This window comes from Rutidosis leptorrhynchoides, chromosome 10, assembly GCF_046630445.1.
Source record: "Rutidosis leptorrhynchoides isolate AG116_Rl617_1_P2 chromosome 10, CSIRO_AGI_Rlap_v1, whole genome shotgun sequence".
Taxonomy (NCBI): Eukaryota; Viridiplantae; Streptophyta; class Magnoliopsida; order Asterales; family Asteraceae; genus Rutidosis; species Rutidosis leptorrhynchoides.
The window spans coordinates 145,618,331-145,627,746 of record NC_092342.1 but is presented as its reverse complement, the minus strand read 5'-3'; positions in this window follow the sequence as shown (position 1 = coordinate 145,627,746).

Sequence of the window (9,416 nt, the reverse complement as noted above, 5' to 3'; positions counted from 1 at the left end):
TTACTGAGGATAGAACTATCAAGAATATATTTGCTTGATATGTTCAGAGATTAAGTAGAATGTAAGAGTCGTGTAACATGGCAAATGATGATTATAAAGTCTATGAATCATCATCTTCCATTAAAAATTTAGCATGACTTACTGTAATATAATCATGTTAGCCTGACGTCATTATATTATACTAACTCATGCTTCAATTCTCAACACTACTTCAAATCATTCAAAATTTGAATTTAAATTTTACGGAATATAGAAACTTAAACAGTTTTCCTTTATGATGTAATAAAGATATTGCAAAGAGATAATTAATTGCGGACAAGAATCGTTATGAAGATATCTTTAGAAATATCGAGGATATTTATAACGAAAGATATGATGATATTTTAGAATTTCTAAAATCGATGGATAATGAAGAAATTCTTCTGTAAGGATTTAGAATGCGTAAAAAGATCTTCGGTAATTTCCTTCAGAAATCGAATCATCTAGATTCTTTGGTTATAGGTTTAGTCCTTGGGATTTGTCCTTGGTCTCCTTCATGTTTTGCTCAATCCGTCTTTCAATACCAAATATTCTTTTGAGCTTTTCCAACACACAATTCTTTATTATCAAGCTTCTGGTCATTAAGGCCATCTACAGCTTTTGCTGCTTCATCAGCATTCTCAAGGTTAACTGATCTGAATCATTGATTATCAATCTGATATGTTTTCAAGGATTTTGAAGAATGTACAATGTAATATATTAATGTGAATGTTAGATATTTCTTGGGTATTACCTACCCGTTAAAATATTTTCACAATTAACAGTTTGTACAAAAGAATTTTTAAATACAATCTTTATGAAAATATACATACATATATATTTTCTTCAGATGTAATTATGGATTTAATAAGTTAATATAATATTAAACTCATTTGATTTACGGTTGAAACGAGAATAAATAATCTCCAAAACTTTAGAGATTACATAATCGTCGCAGAATATTTCTTTAATGAAGTTATGAATCAATACATCATCGTTCATTGTTATTAATATACCTCAGTAAATGATGTTGATGCTCGTGGATTTCTTGTGAAATTCATAAGGCACAAATGATGTTTTCGAGAAATTTTCGAGTACATCGAAAAATAGGAGTGTAAAATCACACATACATTTGAATAATACACTTAGTTTATTATGAAATGGAGTTTATTGTACTGAAGCAGTGATTAATGATTGTTAAGTCATTAACGAAGGATGTACATCATAGCGTATTAGTGATATGAATTAACCAAGTAGTACATACTAGTTAAGATTCACACGTAATAGTTTAGTACGAAAAGATTTATTATTGTTCCAAACCATATATATATATAAAGTATACATATATAATTCTTCAGGAAGAATGAGTCAATACATCTTAACTCATTATTACTAATATTCCTTAGTATCTATGGGCGTATGATGTCGATGTTTGAGGTACCGATTATGATGTTGAGACGTGGGATGCTGATGTTGTTGTTGGTGAAGCTGATGCTGTTGGTGGTGATACTGATAGTACTGGTGGTGCTGGTGCTGGTGCTGGTGCTGCTGTTGGTGCTGCTTGTGGTACTTGGTTAGTAAGTGTGAGCCTAGCTACCAAATCGCGCACTATTTCCTCCAGGGTTTCTACTTTACGCTCGAGTCTATGGATTTGTTCTACCCATTCCTCTATAAGGTTTGTCAATTCTTGATATTTAGTTCTAAGTCTTCTAACTTCTTCTAATAACCCTTTCTAGTTAGAATTCGAGAGTAGAGGACAAATATTGTCGTTGGTTACATCGAGTCGACCTTCGAGGCGGAAAATCCTTGCGAAAAGAGTGAAAACTGTATTGCGAACAGGTTCGCCAGTAAGAGGATCGAGTACTCCGAAGTTTGGTGGTAAGTTTGGCTCGTGATAAGGAGTACCTTCTTCATTTCTCCATAGGGTGAGTATTTCGTGAACCCATCCCCATTTTCTAAAGAAATCACGGTAATTGATCGGTGGGTGTGCTCCTGTCACGCTATCTTTGGAGCTAGAAGAACTTGAGGAATTAGGTGAGAAATCCATATTATGTGTTTGGAATAGGGTTTGATATGAAATGGGTGTTGAATATTGAATGATATATTCATCTCCTTGAATACGTATATATAGCAGAAAGATTTCCATAATTTACGGAGGAAATTTAGGAAAAGTGTTAGACAAGGTTTATTGGGAATAGATATGCTAAGATATGATTTGTCTATACTCTAATAATGGTAGTATGACGTGTCGAGATTATAAAATGATAAGTATGTAATCTAATAATCTTTCGATTAAAGACTTTCAATTCGTATACTGTGATAACCCAATGACATTTCCCGGTTCGCAAACCGATGCATAAAGGCATAAGGCATATAGGTTCGTGATATAACAGGGAGTTATATACGTTTGACTATGAATTATAGGAGTTTCAAAAATCTTGGATAATATTTCATGTAATACATATGTAATACACAAAACCAGGATAGATGACTAGGTGAGTTGTTCTTAATAAGTTCACCACTTATTAAGTGCGTAAGTGACTAAGTGTTGTATGATCACTATAGTCAGGTTTGATATTGTGCACCATACCCAAACATCTATGCCACCGCCGAGTCACTTGAATGATCAATTGTTACCGGTTGGCCCAGGAATTCTCGACCAAAATCTAAGTTTGGCATTCGAAATCCACAATCGTCATATAGTGGTACCAAGGATCACCCTAGGCCTTAAGTAGAGTTGACGTTCGAGTAATTTCACATTATCGTGTATGTTATAATCTTAAGATTTAAGTATAGTTTCTAAGGTATAGTGTAGCATTTATCAATTAAAGGCAACAATTAAAGGCACTATGGTCAAGGAAAGTTGTAGTCCTACATTGCTAAGGTACCTAATTGTATAAGGCACACATAAAATGCAATCCTGGTTCTCTACAACAACCTGCTCTGATACCAATCTGTCACACCCCCAAATAGGGCCTAGGGTATTTGTGACTAATTATATCAAATCACAGTTGTATAAACGAGAACGACTCTATATGAGACGTTTTGAATAAAACATTTATTAATAAAACAGCGGAAGCATTAAAAGTTTTACATCAAATTTAAACTGAAATAATAATAATAGTCTTAATGCAAAGTAAATGTAATGAAATGAAGACTCCATGTAGCAGCATTCAATTCATCAGGTAGCAATCATGGCAATCATCTTATTCGTCACCTGAGACAAAACATGCTTAAAGTGTCAACCAAAAAGGTTGGTGAGTTCATTAGTTTATCAAAATCAATCATTTCCGTTATAATAATAGGCCACAAGATTTCAGTTTCATAAATATCCGTACACTAGCAAGTGTATAAAAGCATTCTATAAGTTGTAGGCACCCGGTAACAAGCCTTAACGTTCATGTTTTACCCTCTGAAGTACACCAGATCAGGTGTGTTTAAAATAACCTCGAAGTACTAAAGCATCCCATAGTCAGGATGGAGTTTGTCAGACCCAATAGATCTATCTTTAGGATTCGCGCCTACCGTACATAGACAAGTAGTTTAATGTTACCAAGCTAAGGGTATGTTTCTGGTTTAAACCCACATAGAATTAGTTTTAGTACTTGTGCCTATTTCGTAAAACATTTATAAATCAGCGCATGTATTCTCAGCCCAAAAATATATATAAAAAGGGAGCAAATGAAACTCACCTTAAATAGCAGTTGAAGTATTCCACGCAAGAAAGGAAAGTAAAGCAAGTAAGTGACCGAGATATCAACTAGAAGTAGTTCTTTAAGAGAGAAATGAGAGATTAAGGTGTAAGTTTGAAATGAGAAATGTATGTGGTATTTATTGTTGAAAATGTTAGGTAAAAAAAAAATTAAAATAAAATAAGTAAATCTTAAAAGTTAAAATAAGAAAAATTATTTTGTATTTTTATTAAAAGTAAATCTTAAAAGTTAAAATAAGAAAAAGTAGTTTGTATTTTTATTAAAAGTAAAATCTTAAAAGTTAAAATAAGAAAAAGTAGTTTGTATTTTTATTAAAAGTAAAATCTTAAAAGTTAAAATAAGAAAAAGTATTTTGTATTTTTATTAAAAGTAAATTTTAAAAGTTAAAATAAGAAAAAGTAGTTTGTATTTTTATTAAAAGTAAAATCTTAAAAGTTAAAATAAGAAAAAGTAGTTTGTATTTTTATTAAAAGTAAAATCTTAAAAGTTAAAATAAGAAAAAGTATTTTGTATTTTTATTAAAAGTAAATCTTAAAAGTTAAAATAAGAAAAAGTAGTTTGTATTTTTATTAAAAGTAAAATCATAAAAGTTAAAATAAGAAAAAGTAGTTTGTATTTTTATTAAAAGTAAAATCTTAAAAGTTAAAATAAGAAAAAGTAGTTTGTATTTTTATTAAAAGTAAAATCTTAAAAGTTAAAATAAGAAAAAGTATTTTGTATTTTTATTAAAAGTAAATTTTAAAAGTTAAAATAAAAAAAAGTAGTTTGTATTTTTGTATTTATTTATTAAAAGTAGATATAGTTTTGATTTTTTTTTTTGTATAAAATTCTAAAAAAAAATTTATTTAATATATTTCTAAGAACATTTAACATTTTATTTCTATATTTGTTTAATTATTAAATACGAATTTTATATAAAAATTATTATTATATTTAGTTTTTATAAAAATTAAAATTTATGATTATTAATTTATAGTTTTTATTAGTTTTATAAATGTTATAATATTATGTATTATTTAGTTAATTATATATTCTATTAACTAAATAACAAAAGTAATATAAATATTATATATATATATATTCATTGATGTAATTATGTTATATTATATATCATAATCTTATTTATAATATTTATAATTATATTATTTAGTTTAAGCGTACATTTATTCGGTCAACGTTAAATTTATTCGTATATAACAACTCTAGGTATTTTAGTAAAATCGGAAGTCGAAAAGTGAGGGTTGTTATAAATAAAGCTTGGAACTTACAAAGCTAGAGAGAAAAAGATGAGAAAAGTGTAAGTATTATGTGTGTGTGTAAGAATGAGATAGAATGCAAGTAACTAAGTAACAAAATAAAAGAAATTTGAACTCCCCATGCCATCCCAAAGCTCACGGTTTTGCAAGGGTAAAAGGAGTAGTCAACTTGCTTGCTTTCAAGTGTTGGAAGGATGTGTTAGCTAGAAGAAGTAATAAGTTAAGTTGCATGGGAGAAAGGTGTAGCATGTTTGAAGTATTTGTCTCCTAATTAGCTTAAATAATACATGTTTATCCTTAATGAATTACTAGTTAATATGTTGGGCTCACAAGTCCATTAAGAGTGTAGGGTGGGCTTACTAGTCCATGAAATAAAAGTCCAAGCCCAAGTAATTAACTACTAACCTTAGTTAATTAAAAATGATTAATAATAAATAATCATGAATGTAAATAATATTCAAAAATATTATTCGTGAAAAGTACGCGCGTCACAAAGATAAGTCGGGCCATTGAAATTCAAATACGATAACAAGTAAATGCAATAAAATACATTTATTAAAGCACAAGTATTAATAATAATTATTAATAATAAACGTTGGAAAATTCCGGGTTGTTACATTACCCACCTGTTAAAGAAAATTTCGTCCCGAAATTTTAAGCTGAGGTAGATGGAGGAGTAGGGAAAAGGTGAGGATACTTCTGCATCATTTGATCCTCTCATTCCCAAGTAAACTCAGGTCCTCATTTGGCATTCCATCGAACTCGAACTATCGGAATCTTGTTGCGTTTCAAAGTTTTGACCTCACGGTCCATAATTTCAACAGGTTCTTCCACGAAGTAGAGTTTTTCATCGATTGTAAGTTCTTCTAGTGGTATGACAAGTTCTGGTGCAGCAAGGCACTTCTTCAAATTTGATAAGTAGAAGGTATGATGAACTGAGCTAGATTGAGTTGGGAGATCTAAACGGTAAGCAACGGGTCCAACACGTTCCAAGATTTCAAAAGGACCAATGTATCGTGGGTTTAACTTTCCACATTTTCCAAAACGAATCACACCTTTCCAACGTGCAACCTTCAACATTACACGGTCACCGACGTTGAATTCAAAGTCTTTATGTTTAAGGTCGGCATAACTCTTTTGGCGATCACGAGCCGTCTTAAGTCTCGCTTGAATCTGGGCAATCTTCTCCGTTGTTTCATGGACTACCTCGGGTCCAGTGATTTGCTTTTCGCCTACTTCGGCCCAACAAATAGGAGATCGGCACTTGAGGCCATACAACGCTTCAAAAGGTGCGGCATTAATGCTTGAGTGATAGCGGTTATTGTACGAGAATTCGGCTAATGGCAAATGCCTTTCCTGTGATGACCTAGGAATTTCCGACTAAATTTAAACTTAATCTTTATATGATTTCGATACGATAAGCAAAGTCTATAAGGTGGAGTCTCGAAAATTTTGGAACTATGTTTATGTATTCAATTACCTTCGACCATTACCGATGATTCACGAACAATTGTTTGTAAATAAATATGTATATATAAGTACATAAAAATATAAATATAAGTATATAATAATTCGAAATTATAGAATACAGTTAATCATTAGAATTATATATGTAAAATAATATACAAGATAAGTTGTTATTAAAATAAATCTATGTATAGCTATATATGATTTCTATACCTAATTATTATTATTATATGTATATTGTAATATGTATAAGAGATATAAATAATATGTGTTGAAATTTATAATATCTATTTCTATTATGAAATAATATAAAGTAGTAAATAGATATATCATTAATGTATGTAACTAAGATGCAAACACAATTATATAATAATAAATATATATCTAAAATGTGTAAATATTAAATATTCGGTATAAGTTATTATATAATATATTACATAAATAATAAAATGTAATATTAATGTATGGTTGTATTGTTAACACTAACATTATATTTACTACTTCCATTAATACTATTATCAATATTAGTATTATTAATATTATCACTATTATTATTAAAGTTATAAAAAAATTCTAATAACTCTATGGTTATGTTTATCAAAAAATGAAGGTTTTTAAATATAAATATTATTATAAGAAGCATTAAAAATATGATTTTAATTATTATTATGATTATTATTTTTATCATTACTAAGAATTATCATTTTCATTATGATCATTATTATTGTTGTTAATATTGTTATTATTAATTATTAATATTATTTGTATAATATATAACTATTTTATTATTAATATTAATATTATTATTATTATTATTATTATTATTAATATATCTACTTATTTATTACTGATTACATAAAATTAGATAAAAAGTTGGAATCCGTTTCACATCTTAATCGAACTATATAGGATTTTGTTTTCTGGCTACTAAATCGATATACATCCAAATCCCTCGTTCAAATCAGTTGAAAATCTTGAACCACTTTTATTTTTTATTTTTATTTTTTATTTTGTCTTCCTGCTCAAACAAAATATTCTGTTGTCAAATTTGACTATAAATCCAGCGACTTGTTCCATGTTAGTAATAATTCATTCAATTCATCATTTTCCTTATCAATTATCAATCATAATTTTTTTTATCGATTAAATTTAAAACAGAAACAAATAGGAAAAACACCACGACCACTATCTTGAATATTTTTATCCAAAACACGATCTCGAATTGTTTTTCAAAATCCTTAAATGCAGTTGTTCTTGAAATCATCTTCTACAACTAACTGCAAAGTTTCAAGATTTAATTCATCCTATCAAATCTCAATTTTGAAGTCAAAGTTCGAATTTCAAAAGTCAAAGAAATTGTTCTTGGTAAAATTCGAAATCCCTGTTATGTGTTAAGCTTAATTGATGATCTAGAAAGTTTTTAGGAGTCATTTAAAAGCTATTTCATGTTGAAATTGTTATCTAAAACAATCTAGAATTCGATATTTGATTTTGAGTTAGTGTTCTTGAATTTTGAAAAAGCAAATACTCAAATTTGAATCATATTTCAAAATCTATTAATGTAGTCTTTTTAGGAATGTCTTACTCAATCTTTCTGCAAAATATCAAGTTCCAATTCCTAATATCGAGTTTTAATTTCGAAGTCAAAATCTTTGAAATAAAAAGTCAAATTTTGTTCTTCAAACGAATTCGAGTTACTTGTTATGTTTCTGTTAAAATTGAAGAGTCAGAAAGATTATACAAACCATTTAGAAACTAATTAGTGTTGTAACATTTGTCTAAAAAGCTTTCAAAATCGAAATCACAATTTTTTTTTGTTAAAAAAGCCGACGGCAGTAGCAGTGCTGTTCATATTTTTTTTTATTTTTTTCTATTTTAATTAATTTTAATCCATATATAATTAGTTGTTGTACCAGATATTAAATCCTAAAATTTGATTCGTAAGAGTTATTAAGATGAAAAGGAATTGAGTCATGTGGTTTGAGAGAAGAAGAAGGAGAAGGACAGGAAGATTACGGGTTATATATTTACAGTTTGGGTTATAAAATAGAAAATGGGCACAGCCCAACGGTTTAGTAGTGATTCGGTTATTATTATTATTAATATTATTTTTAGTATTATTAATGTTATTATTGATATTGTTATTGTTGTTATTATTAATTATTGTTATTAGTGCTAAAAGTTATAGTCATTATTATTATTATTACTAATAGAATGAATACTATTACAATTATTATTATGATTATGATTAAAAAAATTGTTATTATTATATAGTCATTAATTAATATTGTTATTATTATTATTATTGTTATCAAAATCAATAAATGTATTTTAATTAAAATTTTGGAATTATTAGTATTAGTAATATAGGAATTATTATTTTCACTATGATTAGATTAATATTAATATTATGAAAATAATACAAATTTCTTTCATTAATAGTAGTACTTGTATCATCTTATAACTATTAGTATTATTATTATCATCAACGTAAGTATTATTTTTACTAAAATTACCATTATTACCGTTATCAGTATTATCTATATCATTATTATTAAAATAATTTTGATTACGAAAATAAAAGTTTTAATGACATTACTAAAGTTATAAGCATAAAAATAAAGAATATATATATAAATATATATTAAATACACATAACTTAACCTATATTAATATATCTATATATAAAATAAAAATATACATAATGAAACTTATTAATTTACTATATATAAATTACATCACTAATAATAATATATTTATTCGATTACGATTATATATTAATGAATATACAAATGGTATAGGTTCGTGAATCCGAGGCCAACCCTGCATCGTTCAGTTGTTCAATGTCGTCATTTGTATTTTTACTACAAAATACAGTATTGTGAGTTTCATTACTCCCTTTTTAAATGCTTTTGCAATATATATTTTTGGGACTGAGAATACATGCGCTGCTTTTATAAAT